The following is an 18,119-nucleotide window of genomic DNA, read 5'->3' as shown; positions in this document are numbered from 1 at the left end:
TTTAATTTCCTGTCAGCTTTTATTTTATGTATTTAATCCAACTTGTTAAACCTTCTTTGTGATCCTGAATGTTTTATAGAGAATAACATCATATTTAACTTTCTAATTCTCTGTGAAGTTCAAAGTCGGGATTAGTTGATGTTTTTACATCCTCAAATTTAGAAACCTAGTATAAAGTCTTACATAGATTAGCAAATGTTTACCTTTCGTAACAGAAATTTAAAGAGTACTCTAGTTTGTTTATGCCTTTGCTAATGGTCCTTCCTGCTAGGAACTTTAGAAACGTTAAATGTCCATTTAGTCATGACATACACACAGCCTCAATGACCTAACAGGCGGATTTGCAGAGCAATCACCTTGCCAGCTCATGGCAGCCAGAAGTAAAAAGGAAGGTGGTAGTGGTGAATCTGTTTTTATTACTTGATGCTTAATCATCATGAATCAGAGACTTTTATGAGAAATCTTTAACCATCCCATGACAGATATGCTCACCAAAGATGTACAGATTTTTGCTTTATTAGGAAAATTGTTTAGGCCCTAATTGTATGTATGTAAGAAATTGTTCGTTGAAAAATTTAACAGTTATCTTATGCTACATCAAACATCACACCGTTCTGAGCTCAGTTTTCTCATGCCATCAGATTCTATACAATGTGATTTTAAAAATTCAATCCTGGTCAAAAGGAGTCCATTAGAAGAAAGTTGTACTATACGAAATTGTAGCTCAAAAAATGCTCTGTCTCCCCAGGTTGGTAACAGCCTGGTGGTGGTGATCTGTACAGAAAGGCCACTATAACGCCTAGGAATTCCTTCAAGGCAAGGTAGATTAGTTTCTAAACCCTGAAACACATCAAAATTACTAAAGGAACTTCAAAATACAGGTCAGGGCTCCTCCTCAAAATATGGGAAGGTGGCACTTGTGTACCTGGAATTACTTCCGTTTTAACTGCACCCATTTGAGTTCTTAGAAGTGGCAAGTATTTTATGTGCCTCCCTCACATCAGTGCATCCCAGATCCATGCACTTCAAAATTATATTAGGGAAGAACCACATCTTAGCTCTGCAGAAAACTCAACAGAGTTCACTTGGCAGTTCAGACTATAAAAGCCACTTAGTTTATTGTTAGATGTTAGTGTAGAAGACATTGATATTTATTATACAATTAATGTATTATATATTCTGCCGCTCAGGAAATGGTAAGACCTGCTAATCATAGTCTGGAAGCTAACCATTCAAATGGATCCACAAAGGGCTCCATCTTTTTCGACTTGATACTGAGTTCTTCATGTGTGAGTGGTGACCCCATAGTTATCCTGTTTCTGTCATTTCAAAGTTCCAAAAGCATGAGGGAAATTCAGACTGCCATGGCTACGGCTTAAAGCGATTGGACAGTTTGAGTGCCTCAACTGTTCCTACACGGGTAGGTGGAGTCAGGGCCCCAAAGGGACTCTTCCTCCCAGTGTTTTATCAAGCAAGTACAGAGGCCCAGATGTTTTATATTTTCACTGGAACACAATGTATGAGTGTTTTTATATATAAGTGTTTTTTTTTTTTTTTTACATATTCACATGGAAAACTCAAACAGAATGGAAGGATATATATGACATGAAAAACTAAAATCTCTCTCCTCATTTTACCTTTTATTCCTTCCCTTTAATTCTGTTGTCCTGAACGAAACACTGTTGACATTTGTTGTGTGTATGTCCAAAACTGTTTTGAGTGGACATAAGTATGCACACACATGCAGATGGGTAGCTAAAGCTAGACAGCTGGCTCTCTGGAGTCCTTGAATGGAAATAGGACAATTCTTCAAAAGCCATGTCTTGCTTTAAGCAAACATTAGGGAGCATCTCTGGAAAAAATATTCATATTTAGCTCAATCTGTTCTCCAATTAATTAAATTAATTACCATAATCCATGACAGACTTTTTCCCCTTCAAATAAATTAATGATCTATTTGTAAGTTAGTGTTATCTCACATATGCTGATCTGTCTTTCTGGAGGTCCCTGTTTTGATGATAGACTCATTAAGAATAGGAATCCTGCAGGGTCTTTTTTAAAATATTTATTTATTTATTTTTATTTTTGGCTGCGTTGGGTCTTAGTTGCAGCACGCGGGATATTCGTTGTGGCATGCGGAATCTTTCATCGCGGGGTGCGAGCTCCAGAGTGCATGGGCTCCGTTGTTGCGGCACACGAGTTCTCTAGTTGTGGTGCATTGGCTCAGTGGTTCTGGTGCGCGGGCTCAGTAGTTGAGGTGCATGGGCTTAGTTGCCTGACGGTATGTGGGAACCTAGTTCCCCAACCAGGGATTGAACCCACATCCGCTGCATTGGAAGGTGGACTCTTAACCACTGGACTACCAGGGAAGTCCCCTGCCGGGTCTTGAATATGATCCCCAGGAACCCAAAATTTTCAATGCATATTGGTAGAAGTTCATTGTCAACTCATATGCACCTCATATAACAAATTGATTCAGGCAGCCCAGATTCCTGAGCTCTCTTCATTGACACCTCGAATAGTAACGAAATTATGGGAAATTTACGCAACTGAGATCCTCTCTTGTTTGGTGTAGTTATTGCTTTTCCATGTCCTTTTAAAACACAAAGATCTGCAACCAAGATTTTTAATACGCAAGAAATGGTTTTAATGTTCTGCATTAAGTAGATTGAGGAAGGTTAGACAAAACAGTATTTGCAAGATTTCATGCTGTGAGAGTGATGAGGATGAAGGGTGAAATTAATGAGTCTGAAATGGTCGTGACTACAAAGTTGTTTTTAAAATGTCACTTTCTCAAAGAACACAAGCTTGAAACTCAACAAGCATGAATATAGGAAGGCCTTTTTAGAGAGGCTGTGAGCACTCTCACAGATACACATTTGTCCATTTAAGATCCCATCTAAGCTGTGGGCTGCAATTGCATATGCTCCTCTTTCTCTTCCAAGTTGTTTGGCATCCAAGGTGCCACCTGGTAACTGGGTTGGAATCCTGTGATCCCATCTTTTGCCAATTACTTCAAAAGGTTGCTTGAGTGGTCCGCACACCTACTTTCCTTTTCCCTTTTAACTCTGGCTGCACAGTTAATCCTAGCTCCAAGAGTCAATTTCCTTCTCATATCTACCTAGACATCCTGTCTAAGCCCCTTCTGTTTTGTTTTGTTTTTCTCCATCTCACTTCCATCTATTTCCTGTTTATTTCAGGAAAACCTCTTCTCACACCACTTTCTGGTCTTTTCCATCTTCTCTCTCCTTTCTTGACCTCAAAATAAAATTTGTCATGAACAAAGGTGAGTGTCTGGATGTCCCTGGAAATATTTGAAAGTGACATGAAGAAACGAATGCTATCACTCTTTTGAACTTCCTTTAGGGACAACTCAAATATTTCCCTTTACCTTTTCATCCCACTAGAGTGAAATTTCCCTCATACCTTAGATCTATTTTTCAGTCAAAATATTAACAGATTTTTCTACATTGTTTATGGTGAATGATTTTTTTTCTTTTTATTTAAAGCTTATTTGTTTATTTATTGCCGCGTTGGGTCTTCGTTGCTGCGCGCGGGCTTTCTCTAGTTGTGGTGAGTGGGGGCTACTTTTCGTTGCGGCGCATGGGCTTCTCATTGCAGTGGCTTCTCTTGCTGCGGAGCACGGGCTCTAGGCGTGCGGGCTTCAGTAGTTGTGGCATGCGGGCTCAGTAGTTGTGGCACACGGGCTCTAGAGCACAGGCTCAGTGGTTGTGGCTCATGGGCCTAGCTCCTCCGCGGCATGTGGGATCCTCCGGGACCAGGGCTTGAACCCGTGTCCCCCGCATTGGCAGGCAGATTCTTAACCACTGTGCCACCAGGGAAGTCCTTTTTTTCTGTTTTTAAAAAATATTTTATATACTCTAAAATCATAATGAATTACAATTTATACTAAAAAATACAGCCAGTTACTTAAGTTTTAGAGTGTGTTTTGAAATTCTAACTATAATATCAATGTCATTGTCTGCTATCATGTAGCATATGTATAGATTTGGGGCCTATACTAGGTGAAATAGTTTTCTGTGTTAGACTAGATTGAGACACAACCACTGTGTATAACATACCTTTTATGGGACTATGCACTCCAAGGTAAAACAACTATTTTAATAGTCACATTTTAAATATATCCAGTTCGTATGTTGCACTACTTCTGTTTTCCAAAGATGGCTAACTTGGGGGGATTGGGAAGGGAAAAATAATGGTTCAAAAAAGGCCACCAGACTTTTGTTTGGGGCAGGGTCCAAATCTTATGCATCTTTGTGTCCCAGCAAAGTGCATTTAGTAGGCGTTAAATAACACTGTGTGGGATATATGAGTTAGTGAGTGAACCAGGTAAGCACAAAAGGTATTGACATTCCCTGTTCTGAATTCCCCCAGTTGAAAAATACCCATTAGCTCCCTTTTATATTGATGATATTTATAAAGTACCATCAAGATACCTTTAGGCATTCTATTTTAAAAATACGTTGTGAATCGGAATCCCATTGATTTACTTCTGTGTTTCATCTTTTAATGGTTCTGCCTCCCTAGGGACAGGACATATCTTGGCAGGCAACAGGGACATGCAAATTTCTCACTGCCCCTTAATAATCTGTCTTTATGGAAAATCATTGAACTTATGACTACATTTTCTAAACAATTTTTTCTCCAGATTATGATACCAGGCATTCCAAATTTATAATAGGGGACCGTTTGTACAGACTGAAAAGAAAAGAATAAATAGGAGAACTGGTCCACTCTGAAGAGTCTTTGAGGTACCACACACATGGTAGGCATAAAGGAATAGTTCCTTATCCTCTTTTTTTTTTTTAATGCCTCCTTGCACTTCTTTTGGAAACTTCACGCAATATTTCTAGATAACCAGGGCTAGAAGTGAGGGGTAGGACAAGGTACTAAAAAATATGAGAAAGAGAGGTCCTAGGTTTCCTGTAAGATACATATGAGATGGTTATATGAGTGAAGTGCTCTTTCTATGTGAAATAAGCAGTGTTTGGAGGTAGCAAAGGAATAGAAAGGTAAGCCCTGGAGGTGTTCAGCTGCCAGTCTCACGTCAAGCTCTAACTGGTGGTCTTTGGTGACCCCTGGACTGACCGAGTGGTAGCTGCTGGCCATAAGCTCCACCAGGGCTGCTGGTCCGTGTTGGCTTTCCTCCTCAGCCATCTGCTTTCTGATTCTCCTCCTTCTCAGGACTCATCTCCTTGCAGTGACAGGACTGAGGCTCTCAAGATGCACGTCTCATTTCAAAATGGATGTGTTAAACAGATGTCTTTCTTTTTTTAAAAAAATTATTGAATGAAACATTCCTTAAATTCTACACTGCTTTACAATTTTCAAAAGTTTCACACACATACAATCCCATAATAACCCCTTTTAAATTCCCTCCCCCCCACATTGCCCCTCCCCCCTTCCCTCTCCCCACTGGTGACCACTAGTTTGTTCTCTGTATCTGGGAGTTTGCTTCTTTTTTGTTTTATTCATTAGTTTGTTGTACTTTTTAGATTCCGCATATAAGTGATATCATGCAGTATTTGTCTTTCTCTGTCTGACTTATTTCATTTAGCATAATGCCCTCCAGGTCCATCCATGTTGCTGCAAATGACAAAATTTTATTCTCTTTTATGGCTGAGTAGTATGCCATTGTATATATATACCACATCTTCTTTATCCATTCATCTGTTCATGGGGTCCCTTTTTTGCTTGAGTGTACTTGAATGAACAAATCTTCTTCCTCCAGAGTTTGGAGGAAATGGGATGAAACATTTCAGCAGAGAAAATAAGGGGTGTGAGTGGTAGCTCTCCTGGATCTCTTCCCTTTCTTGGGGGAGATCAACTTTGAAAGGATTTTAAAATATACCCTAAGTGGTCCCTGCATACCATCCTGCTGTATGGTTGAGGAGGACAGGGAAAATAAACATTGCCATAAACGAACAGAATAATAAATTGTAAGAAGGCAACAGAATATGTTTTTTACTTGAATGTTGAATCTTTAGTTCTGAATGTGCTCCTTCTCTCCTTCCAGAAAGCTCCAAAGTATTCAAGATTTTCATTTTCTGGAGTCATGAGTTAGGTGCACCTCTTTTCTCTCTGAGTTCATAATTCCTTCTGGGAAAATTTGGAAAATAATTCTTCCTTTCTTACCCCCACTAAGTGGTGACTTATCTTTGTGAGTTTATAAGTAACTAAGGCCCATTTCTGATTAGAAAGACAGAAAGGTGGATGAACATCAGTTTACATTTAGTTAATGAAGATGTGGGATTTCTCTAACAGAATGAAAGATTGCTGACATCTAGCCCTGGGCCTGGCACACAGAAGGTGCTCATTAAAAGTCTGAGAAGGAGACTTGGGTTCTAATCCTGGATGTAAGAGTATTTACCCTTTCTAGGCCACTGTTTCCTCATCTGTCAAATAAGAAACACTAATGACTATTTAAATTGTCTTAGTATGCTATATAGTAATAGAACTACTATAGCACTGTATTATAATAAATAACTGTTAGAGCCCCTTTGGCTTTACCATGTGTGTCTTCCTTGAGGGCAGTGACCACATCTCTCTAGACAAGCACTCTGTCCTCACCACTCAGCACTGTGCCTTTTCCTTAACAGATGCTCAGTAAATATTTATTGAATCAATGTTGTTTGCGTTCAAAGAGAATGTTTAACCCCTTACTGTCTCAGTCCCCTCCTCCCATTTCGTGGTCGCACGTCCACTCTTAGTAAATTGACGTACCCTGAGCTCTGTTTCCAGGAGTGTAAAAAACAAGTTTTTCTTTTGATCCTGGGACATGTTCACTCAGATTTTTAGAAAAACCATTTTATATTGATTAATGCATCCCAGGTTAGACTTCCCATCCTCACATTCACACATACACATAATTTATGTCTTCTCTCTTTCCTTACCTGATGATGCTAAAAGAGTTAACAGACTACTTCCTTCTTCCCCAGGAATTCTTAACTAAGAGAACATGAAACCCTTGGGAAGAGTTGTGGCAGGGCTTGTGAAACCCATAGATGGGTTTTTTTGTTTTGTTTTGTTTTGCCCATCGACTGCAGTGGTCCAGCCTATACTTTTATTTTTCACACCAGTAAGTAAAGGTGACAAACAGCCACTGGCTCAAGTTTTTCCAAGAATTAAAGGACCTGGTCAGTCTTCTGTCAGCTTCTTCATTGCCTATAAATCCCGAATGTCCAGGAACATGCATCCACTGAATGTCCATTCCCTGGACAAGCCTGTCCAGTTCCACGAAGTCCTCTTTGTTGATCACCTCCTTCCCTGTGCTTGTCCTCCATCCATTCTTCTTCCAGCCTTACACCCAATCAGTGATGCCATTGATAGTAAACATGCTGTCCGTGTAGAGAACCAACTTACTGATGTTCTGAGCCTTCTCTTGTTCGATGGCTTTGCAGGCTGCATGAATCTCTGCTCTTTGGTTTGTTTGTCACCCAGGAAGTCTAATTCCTACATTTAAAGGATGGCCTGCCCCCCAGTAAACACCGATTCCTGCTCGAGCCCCCCTCCGCCCATTACTGGAGCAGCAACCGTCCTTGTAGATGGTGACAGATTCCCCCATATAAGAAAATGTGTCTTTGCTCACTGAAGGCAGCATGCTTTGCACACAACTCTGCGTTTTCACCTTCACCTTTATCCAAGGGCTCACAAAGTCACTTGTTTGCTTTCACTAGTGATTCTTGTATGCGGTTATTTTTCTGCGCTTCTGAACCATCAGGGTTTGTATGAAATGTGTGTGCCTTTTTATGGAAAGTGGATTGGATTTTTTTTTTTTACTAGATTCTCTAAGGGTCCTTTGACCCATAAAAGGTGAAGATCCACTCTACTAAATGAGTAAGGTCTAGTCATTTAGAAAAGCCTGCAATCTCCCCTCTGTGCTTGACTCAATGTCTTTAAAAAATGTTTCCAAGATGATAAAGAAACCCACTTTACATCTTATAATTCCACCCTGTAGCAAGACCAGCTTACAGAAGTGCCTTAAAGCTTCCATCTCTCCATCTGAGGGCCCCCCACTCCCAACCCACCCAGGCCAGGAAGCCCATGGTTCATATCACTAGGCAACATCCTCTTTACATTTCCATGAGCTACCTGTCTTGCTACCTTGACACTGGACAAGTAAATTGCCATCACATATATCATGACTTGTGGGAAGATGGTATTTTTTTACCACAGTGAACTTGGGGTATACAATGCATGTCAAGGTCACTGGCCTTAGCAAAACAGAGGCCAATTTTAGGAAACAGATATAGGAGAGATATAGTGATATAATAGAAGGGCCACCAGAGTAATAGTCAGGGACCACCACTGAGACATAACATACTCTAGATATAAAGGAAGTGCTTCAGTTCTTTGGGCTTTATTTTCTCATAGGCCAGTGTGGATATTGGACACGATGATCTGCAGTTTCTTCCAGCTTCAATCTCTAAAATTGTGTGATTCTTGTTGGCTGACATTGGACAAGCTAATGGGAAGTCCTAAAGCCTTAAACATCTCAGGTTTTCTAGGAAATGGGCAAGAAATTAAACAAATCCAAAATATTGAACGAGTGAAGAAAGGAGCCATTTTAATGGACAGGAATACCTAATATTGAAAAGATCTCATTTCTTCCAAAATTATAAAAAAAAATAGGTCAATTCTGATTTTTAAAAAATGAGTTTCTTAAAATTTTACCAATTTCTGAAATAAACAGATGAGGATAGCCTGGTCCTCCTCTCACCAAAAATATGACAGTTAAGAATAAAAAACTCGGGCTTCCCTGGTGGCACAGTGGTTAAGAATCTGCCTGCCAATGCAGGGGACACGGGTTCGAGCCCTGGTCCAGGAAGATCCCACATCCCGCGGAGTAACTAAGCCCGTGTGCCACAACTACTGAGCCTGCGCTCTAGAACCCGTGAGCCACAGCTACTGAGCCCGCATGCTACAACTACTGAAGCCCATGCTCCTAGAGCCTGTGCTCCGCAGCAAGAGAAGCCACTGCAATGAGAAGCCCATGCACCGCAACTGGAGAAAAGCCCTCATGCAGTGATGAAGACCCAATGCAGCCAAAAATAAATAATAAATAAATAAATAAAATTTAAAAAGAATAAAAAACTTGCAGTGCTATCCATGAAAAAATAATATAAAGCTACAGAAAGTAAAATAGCATGACAGAGCAAAACATAGACCAATGAAATAGATTCAAACATCCAAGCTACCAATCATTAACAATAATTGTAATGATAAAATTATACTAAATTTGTACTTACAATTAAATAAGAGTACAATTAAATAAAATAATGATTTTTAATGTAAAATAATTGTATATGTAATAAAACTATAATAAATTTATGATTATAAAGCTATAATGTTATAGTTATAATGATATTATTTGACAATTATAATTTATTATAATAATAAAGTAATAATTTACTTATTATAATAATCAATAAAAAGAAAACAAAATGCCCAATAAAATGGGTAAAATATTTTAATATATACACTTCATCAAAAATATATGAATAACCAAAAGCACATAAAAACATGCCAAACAGCACTTGTGATTAGGGAAATTAAAATTAAAATCAAAATGAGATCATCCTAAATACCTAATTAGAATGTCTAAAATTTAAAAGACTGACTATAGTAAGTGTTAGAAAGGATATAGGGAAAGTGGAATCCTCATTCACTGCTGGCAGGAACATAAAATGGTACAACCACTTTGGAAAACATTTTGGCAGCCATCTTAATAAGTTAAACATATACTTCCCATATAACCCAGCCATTCCATTCCTAAGTATTTAATCAAGAGAAATGAAAGCGTGTGTCCACACAAAGAGTTGTACACAAATATTCATAACAGCTTTATTTTTACATGGCCAAAATGGGAAACATCCCAAATGTCCATCAGGAGATGATTGTATAAACAAATTGTGTCATGTACATACAATACTAATTGCATTCTTATTACATTATAATTACATTATTTATTACAACAGTACTAAAAAGGAATGAACTGTTGACATAATGCTACAACATGAATGATACAAAATAATTATGCTGAGTGAAAGAAGACAGACCAAATAGGAGTGCATATTGTATAATTCATTTATCTAAAATTCCAAAGAAGGCAAACTAATCTATGCAGAAAGCTGTCTCAGTTGTTGCCTGGAGACGGAGGGTAGGGAGATTGATTTAATCTAATAATTTAAGAGATAAAAGAAACTATAGAAAACTATGTAATTATCTGATCTTGAATAGAAAAACCCTTTCTAAGCATAAATTGAAGACAAAATTTTTTAAATAAAAGGATGGTTGACTTGATTTATTTTTTAAAAATTTAAAGGTTTATGTTAAAATACATTATAAAATTATAAGTCAGGTAGCAAAGGAGGTGATATTTGCCATAAATATAAAAGGTTTATATTAAAAGGTCTTTTAAAACAATAATGACTTAATAGAACATCCCCATTGTAAAAGGGCAAATCATATAAACTAGTGTTTCACCCCCTCAAAAGAAAACAGGGAAGGAGGAGGAAGGAAGAGAAGGAAGGGAAGGAGGGAAGGAGGGAAGGAGCGAGGGAAGGAGGGAGGGAGGGAGGGAAGGAGGGAGGAAGGGAAGGAGGGAAGGAGGGAAGGAGGGAAGGAGGGAGGGAAGGAAGGAGGGAGGGAGGGAAGGAAGAGGAGAAAGAAACAGATTCACAAAACGCTTAGCAAAAAAGAGGTTTTTCTGCCTCTTGGTTGTGTCTTTATAGGTTGTTTTATTTCAACCTTTGTGTTTTTCCATATTTTCATAGTTCCTACAGTGGACTTGGGTGATCACAAAATAGTCTAGAGAGAGAAGTTCAGTGAACTCAGCAAAGTGTTAATCGTCTTCCAGATGAAGGTGTATGAGGTATCTGTTCAAAGGAAGGCGGAGACAAGGGGTGTGTGTGTGTGTGTGTGTGTGTGTGTGTAAGAGATGCTGAGGAGATTATGATTAGTAGGAGAAAACAGGGCCTTAGAAGTGGAATACAGTCTGGTCTCTCCCAGGCAGTGCCTGACTCCTGTGTGAATCCAGGCTATCCAAGTGCAATGCCGAGAGTTGGTGGGCACTTCAGAAATGCTTGTTTTATCAGTTGGTGAAAGACATGAAGGGGAAGATTATATATTGCATTCAAATACATGAAGAGAAATGTTTAAATGTTCACCATAAGTTACATTCCTCATAATCCTCATTTTACAACCCTTGGTTCAAAGCACAAGTAGCAATTGGATGTTGACTGTGTAGTCAACATTATTATCAGGAAGTCAACATTATTATCAGTCAACATTGTGTAGTCAACATTATTATCAGGCTATATAAAATCATGAAACATCATCCTGAAATTCAAGGAATTTGGAGTCTAGCTGGGAAAACACACCTCACAGGAAATAATTAGACAGTAAAGTCGTTTCCTTCATTTCATTGTGGGGCACAATGCATTCTAAAATGAAGAGATTATAACCATCACAGGAGCACACACTTTCAATATCTAAGAAAAACAATTTTTTTGAAGAGAGAACTATTAGGAGGCCTTGAAAATTGCAAAGGGAGTTCTCTTGGTGAAAAGAGCTAACATCCAATAGATTAAGTCAACATGTAAATATGTATTCTTGGAGTCTGCAATGCTCTCACAGGAATATTAAATGCTGGTTTTTATGACTCTGGTTTAAAATCATGGCAGGGTCTCTCAGTTTAGTGAAGCTGGCTTAGGAGGAAGAGAAGCACGATGATGGTGCTCATTGGGGCAACTGAGCTCTAGTCCAAGCCTTGTGAACTTGCTTTCATGCAGCCAGAGGATAGAAATTGCATTGTTCTGTGTCCTTGACCAAAGCATTAGTTACAACTTGTCAGAAGAGAAGAAATAAGTGAGAAAGAAGATAAATGATTTATAAAACTCCTCAGAATACATCATCCCAAACTCTGAGTACAACAAAGTATTTAAAACTAGACAGGAGAGCAAGAGAGAAAATAACATCAGCTGAAAATGAAATGCTAACGTTTTAAAACAGTGATGAACATTCAAGAATGTCCATAATATATCGTCTTCCACTTACTTTCTGTCTTCACCATAAATAGACATGAGTTAACGTATGTTTGAAGATTCATTTCCCTTTTACTGAGTTCACTCAACAAAAGATCTTTTTCCAGCATGTCCTGCTTTTATAAACCAAGATCTAATTTGACATGATTACGTAATTGTGTGGCCATTTGTGCCCTTCCTCCTCTTTCTCCTTTCTACAAGGCAGAGAGTCTCTTTCTTCCTAGCGCCTTATGGAATATGTTAATTCGCTTAATAACAATAATAGTTTTCTCACAACTAAATCATCTATTTACTAAATTGTTATTAAGGACCTATTAGTTGGTAGCCACTGTGCCAGGCATTGGGAATAGAAAAATGGATAAAACATATTCCCTTCTTTGGAGCTTTCAGCCGAGTGCGAGATTCAGAAAATTAAACAGATAATTTAAAAAGAGGTGTGATGTGTACACAGAAAGGTGTGGCAGACTGCCAGTTACCTACCCCAGCATAACATCTCCCCAGTTTTCATTAGAAACAGAGCCCTTTAATTGTACTCGATTAGAAAACCAAAACTTCCAGCCTCTTTTGTAGCTAGATGTGGCTATATGACTAAGTTCTGGCCAATGAGATACAAGCATAAGTAAGTATTCAGTGAAATTTCCAAGAGGACTCCTTTAAAGGAAATGACTAAGCCAGAAGAGGGATACTTTTAGCTTTCCTCCCTTCCAAGAAGGCTAATGAAACAGCTGGAGCGACCGCAGCAATTCTGGATTATGAAGTAACCTTGAGAGTACTAGGAGGTCAGGATTCTAGTGATTGTGGAACCAGGATATCAGCCCCAGACAGCCTCCAGCTGACTTCTTTTACATGGGAGAATAAACCTTTGTGCATTTAAGCCACTGTGGTTGGATCTGTGACCATTGCCACCCAAAATAATACTCACTGATGGAATGACACTTAAGAAAAGTCATGGGAGCAGCTCCCCACTCTGTCTCTGGGGGAGAAGTCAGAGAGAGTGTTCCCATAGAAGTCACATTTGATCTGAGTATTAAGGGACAAATGAATGGGGAAGGTGTGGAAAAGTGTTTAAGGAAGAAGAAATACCAAGTGAAGATCTGAACTGGAAAGGAACTATCTACAAGATACTAAAGAAGGTCGGCATAACAGAAGTAGAGTGAATTAAGAAGAACCTGGCAGGAGATAAATCTCAAAATCTCATAGATGCTCCATTTTGCAGAGATCATCATAAAGGTATTCATAGGTAGCTGCAGAGCAGACGTCTAACAGTAGAGGCATACATTTGGGAGATATGAACATATAGCTGGTTTCTAAAGCCTTGGGAATTCATGAGGTCACCCAGGGAGAGTGTTTAAAGTAGGAAGAGGGCCTCAGAACAACAATGAGGTATCACCTCACACCGGTCAGAATGGCCATCATCAAAAAGTCTACAAATAACAAATGCTGGAGAGGGTGTGGAGAGAAGGGAACCCTCCTACACTGTGGGTGGGAATGTCACTTAGTGCAGCCACTATGGAGAACAGTGTAGAGCTCCTCAAAAAGCTAAAAATAGAACTACCACATGATCCAGCAATTCCACTCCTGGGTATATATCTGAAAAACAAAAACACTAATTCAGAAAGATACATTCACCCCAATGTTCATAGCAGCACTATTTACAGTAGCCAAGACATGGAAGCAACCTAAGTGTCCGTCGGCAGATGAATGGATAAAGGAGATGTGGTATATATATGCTACTCAGCCATAAAAAAGAATGACGTTCGGCCATTGGCAGCAACATGGATGGACCTGGAGAATATTATGCTTAGTGAAATGTCAGAGAAAAACAAATACTGTATGATATCACTTTTATGTGGAATCTAAAAAATAATACAGATGAATATATATGTGCAAAACAGAAACAGACTCACAAATAGAGAAAACAAACTAGTGGTTACCAAAGGGGAGAGGGAAGTGGGGAGGGGAATATTAGGGGCATGGGATTAAGAGATACAAACTACTATGTATAAAATAGATAAGCACCAAAGATATATTATACAGCACAGGGAATTATAACCATTATCTTGTAATAACTTTTAATGGAGTATAATCTGTAAAAATAATGAATCACTATGCTGTACACCTGAAACTAATGTAATATTGTAAATCAACTATGCTTCAATATAAAAATAATTAAATAAAATTAGAAGAGGACCAAGGACAGAACCCCGATATCAAACAATTAAAGACTGAGGGAAGGAGAGAGTCCCCATCTTCTGTTTAAAAAAGAGAGAGAGAGAGAATATCAGCATAATGCAGTGTCACAAAATCTAAGAAATCACTGGGGCAGAGGGCAGAGGTGAGATGGGCTTCCTTTTGTTTCTAGGCTGAAGGAACTATTGATATAAGATTTCAAGGAGGGTAAACAGCCCTCTTTGCACTTGCCTTGCTGGAGAGTCTGGTGGGTGGAAGATGAATTAAGATAATATTTACAAATAGGATGAGCCCACGTAAGCATCTAAGATCCTCAGGTTCATTATCTGTAAAATGGGGATAATAGGGCTGACCTTGTATCCCGGTACGAAGATAAAATAAGAGCTGGAAACGGGTATATAACTAGATAAGGAAACCATGTCATCGTGATTCATTCACCCTTGGAGGCTGATGGAAACTTACATTGAAAATTATCACCAATGCGGAGGGCCTTAGTTTGTCAACTTCTTGACAATTAGTAGTATATATATTTTTTAATTTTCAAGAATTTTTATGTTCCTACGCATGGATTAGTATTGCCCTATCACAGACAAACCTAGAAAGACAGAGGTCCTTGTGCTCTGAGGCTTTACCATGAAGCCAATGAAGTCTAAACTACAGAATCCTCCCTTACATGGCCTTTTCCAGGAATCCAAGACAAGGAGTCCTAGCCGTGTATTCACATGCTTACACAGTTATGTAAAATTTGCAAGGTAATGCCATTAAACTACAATTCATTAAGACCACGGTCTCTTTCCGTTCTGATTTTCCCTCCAAAATATTCTCCTTGTGTAGGTGGAGTTGGAAGAGCCCTGGGCATTTTGGAATGCAACTGAGGGAAAATTGAGTTGGAGATACATTTATCTGGTGCTTAGTGTGATGTCTACTATTTCAAGGTATCTCAGAGTAGGAAATGCTTCCAGAAATATGCTAAAACCCACTCTGCTGACTCACATGGCATCATGTCAAGAAGATGCAAGGCCAGAGATTGTATTGTGAATGAATGTGTCCTTGTGTGCCAAGCAACAGTGGGATGTGAACCATGACAGGACAAGTCGTGAAATGTATGGAGCCAGAAGCTAGCCCATGGAAAATTCTACCAGACATCTGACATGTGGAATTATGACCAGAGGATTCAGTTCCATGGATATCTAGTTAAAATGGAAATTCTATTCTGTCAAGAATATCCATAATAAGTCAGTGAATGCAATTATACATTCACCAAATTGGTTTTTTCTTTTGCAATGGGAATTGCAAGAAATTAAATTCATCAGAATTTTGATGCTTGTAGGGCACAAACCTGTAATAGTGCCATAAACTGTGAGTGTGTCTGTAACAACTAATATAGGAAGAAAATATAATAGAGGTTTTCTGAAATTTGACAACCCTGAAGATTTATAGGGCATTGTCAAAATAAGTTGTGAAGTTGAAAGAAGCTCATTTAATTATTAATAGTAAAGAAAAACACATTTAAATCAATCATGTTAAAGACTGACTCTCATTTTTCCCTATGGAAAAAAATATTACAAAATTATTGTCAGGTAAAGAGGGAATCAAAAAATATTGAGGGAGAAAAAAGGTAGGGAGAAATATATAAATGTGTATCAGGCAGTTCATTGTTTTTGTGAATTTTATCATGTGTGTGGTTTTGTCAGATTTTTAGATTTTGTAATTGGTGGATTTTCTTTTATTATTTTAAATAAGTATGCACTCTTGTCCCTCATAATTTGTATTTATAATTTTGCATTCTTCTTCATAGTTCTTGAAATGATATGCAGCTCACGCCCTACAAAACCTGAACCAGTGTGTTCCTTTGTGCTGACGTTCTGTTGTTTGTCCACGGCAAAGCCCAGGTCCTCTCCTAACAGTGCCCCTGGGTTCCCTCAGCCATACCCAAGGACTCAGAAGTTAATGATATGATCAGCCTGCCTTCAGTTCCAGATGGTTGGAATAGAAAACAAAGCCTGCATGCCAGAAACATGGGGGTTTGACTGTGACTGGGGAGTAAAGCTGGCTCTTGGCACCTCTGTGACATATGCAAGAACTAAAAGCACCAAACTTCATTTCAGAGAGTCCCAGATTTGGTCTTAGCTCTGCCACCAGGTGTATGGCCTTTAAAAAATGACCTCAACTGCCCTGAGTTTCAATGTCCTTATGGCTTCCATAGACTATTGCATACATATGGTGAGGGCAAAGCTTTTGTACATAAAGAACATGCTGTATTGTATGGGGCTCTTCAGATGTAAAATCTGATTGACCTTCCTCTTCTCCGCCATTGCCAAGGAGTCAAGGACTTACTGCCACTCACGTACCCTTATTTTGGAGAGACTGGTGCATACCCTGAATGGGCAAGTAGCACGGTGCCATTTTGGAATGCTGTTTTTGAAGTGTGTTTGGCATTTCTTAAGCATAGGGGCCGGGTTTAATGAGGGAGGAGATGGAGAAGGATGACCAGTGGTGGCCCGAGTCTTCTCTGACCTTGAACTTGAATATCCCATCGATCCAAACAGAAGGGCTGCCTGTACCCAGAAGCCACTTACATAATAGGCTGTGCAGTAAGCCACACGTGTGTTATTGTGCTCACATATGGTGTAGTGGTACCAAGCCTTCGTCCCTCGCAGCCACATGCAGCACATTCCATGAAAATTCTCCTTGTAATGTTAGTTTCTCATCCCATTGCAGGCCCAGTGATATTGATACATCTCTTACTGATGAGCATCCTCCAAAACTGTCCGGTTGTCCGTCCCTCCTTTTGGTCCAGCTCTGGCCCCAACGATTGTCTTGACTTACTTGGCTGTTTTACCTAAGCGATTCCAGACTTTTCCTTAAGTAGCCTTAGGGACCCTGAGATAGTTGCCACATCCGTCCTCTTTCAGGACTCACAACCCTTAAATGGGTTTCCACTGGTCTTGGGGTAAAATCCAAGCTCAAAATCTTAACAGAGCCTTCAAGGCCCTGCATGGTCTTGCCAATACCTCATTCTCCAGCTCCATTGCAAGCTGCTCTTCCTCTCAGTCTGTGCTCCATTCCTGCTTCCCTGCTGCCCTCTCCAAGCCCTTCCCTCACTTCACTCAGGCTGCTTTCTGTGCCTAAGAGGCGTCCTATGTCCCATCACAAAGCTACCTCCCACTCACCCTCCAGCTCAAATATCACTTTCTTGGGGATGTCTGCCCTGGCCATAATCCCCCTCCTGATTTGGTTCAAGTCCCCATTCTAACCCACTATAGATTGAACTCTATTGAATTGCTGGTATTATGTCATTTTGACCTCCAAAACCATCACTAACATATGGTTCTTACAGCTCCCTGTGTGTCATAGCCCTCATCACAATTGTTATTACGTAATTACTTGAGTATTTGATTAATATCTGACTCCCTGATGGATTATAAACTCTGGGAATGTAGACATCGCGTCTGTTGTGTCTATTGCTATTCAGCACATAATAAATACCACCCAGTAAATATTTACTGAATATTATTTACTCAACAGCACAGATATACTTTTTACATTTTCTACATTCACGATATGCACAGGACATGCAATGTCGTGAAGAAGTGTTATTCAGCCAAGTAGGTTTTTATTGCTTTATTTTTTTAAGGCTTTAGGCATGAGATGTCATTATCTAATATTTTGCAATGCACTTTGTGGTACTTTGGCTCTAATGCTCTTTGTATGGTTAAGATACTGCACTGTGTCTGTGAAATACATTCTGGTGTACCATGAGCTACTGGGACAAGCACGATCTTTTAAGTTTCCTTTTCTGCTAAGAGAAATCAAAAGTAAAGAGTCTCTCCTAAAGAATAGCGCAACTTTTCACAATCTCGT

At 39.2% G+C, this 18,119-nt stretch overlaps 1 protein-coding gene and 1 pseudogene across 2 annotated transcripts in view; one reads left to right on the top strand and one right to left on the bottom strand.

Moving 5' to 3' along the window:
* NRG1 (neuregulin 1) overlaps window positions 1-18,119 on the top strand; it is a gene marked incomplete at its 5' end in the record, with an annotated part of 1,032,208 nt that overhangs the window by 644,971 nt on the left and 369,118 nt on the right. The window lies entirely within an intron of this gene.
* LOC308608102 (ribonuclease H1-like) lies at window positions 7,058-16,792 on the bottom strand (annotated as a pseudogene). Its single transcript has 2 exons — window positions 16,634-16,792; window positions 7,058-7,763 (listed from the first exon to the last, which is right to left on the bottom strand). The product of its transcript is annotated as a ribonuclease H1-like (transcript).

The sequence above is a fragment of the Mesoplodon bidens genome, assembly GCF_964165515.1.
Source record: "Mesoplodon bidens genome assembly, chromosome: 20".
Lineage (NCBI taxonomy): Eukaryota > Metazoa > Chordata > Mammalia > Artiodactyla > Ziphiidae > Mesoplodon > Mesoplodon bidens.
Note: the sequence above shows the minus strand (reverse complement) of the source record. Positions and strands in the feature narration are given on the sequence as shown.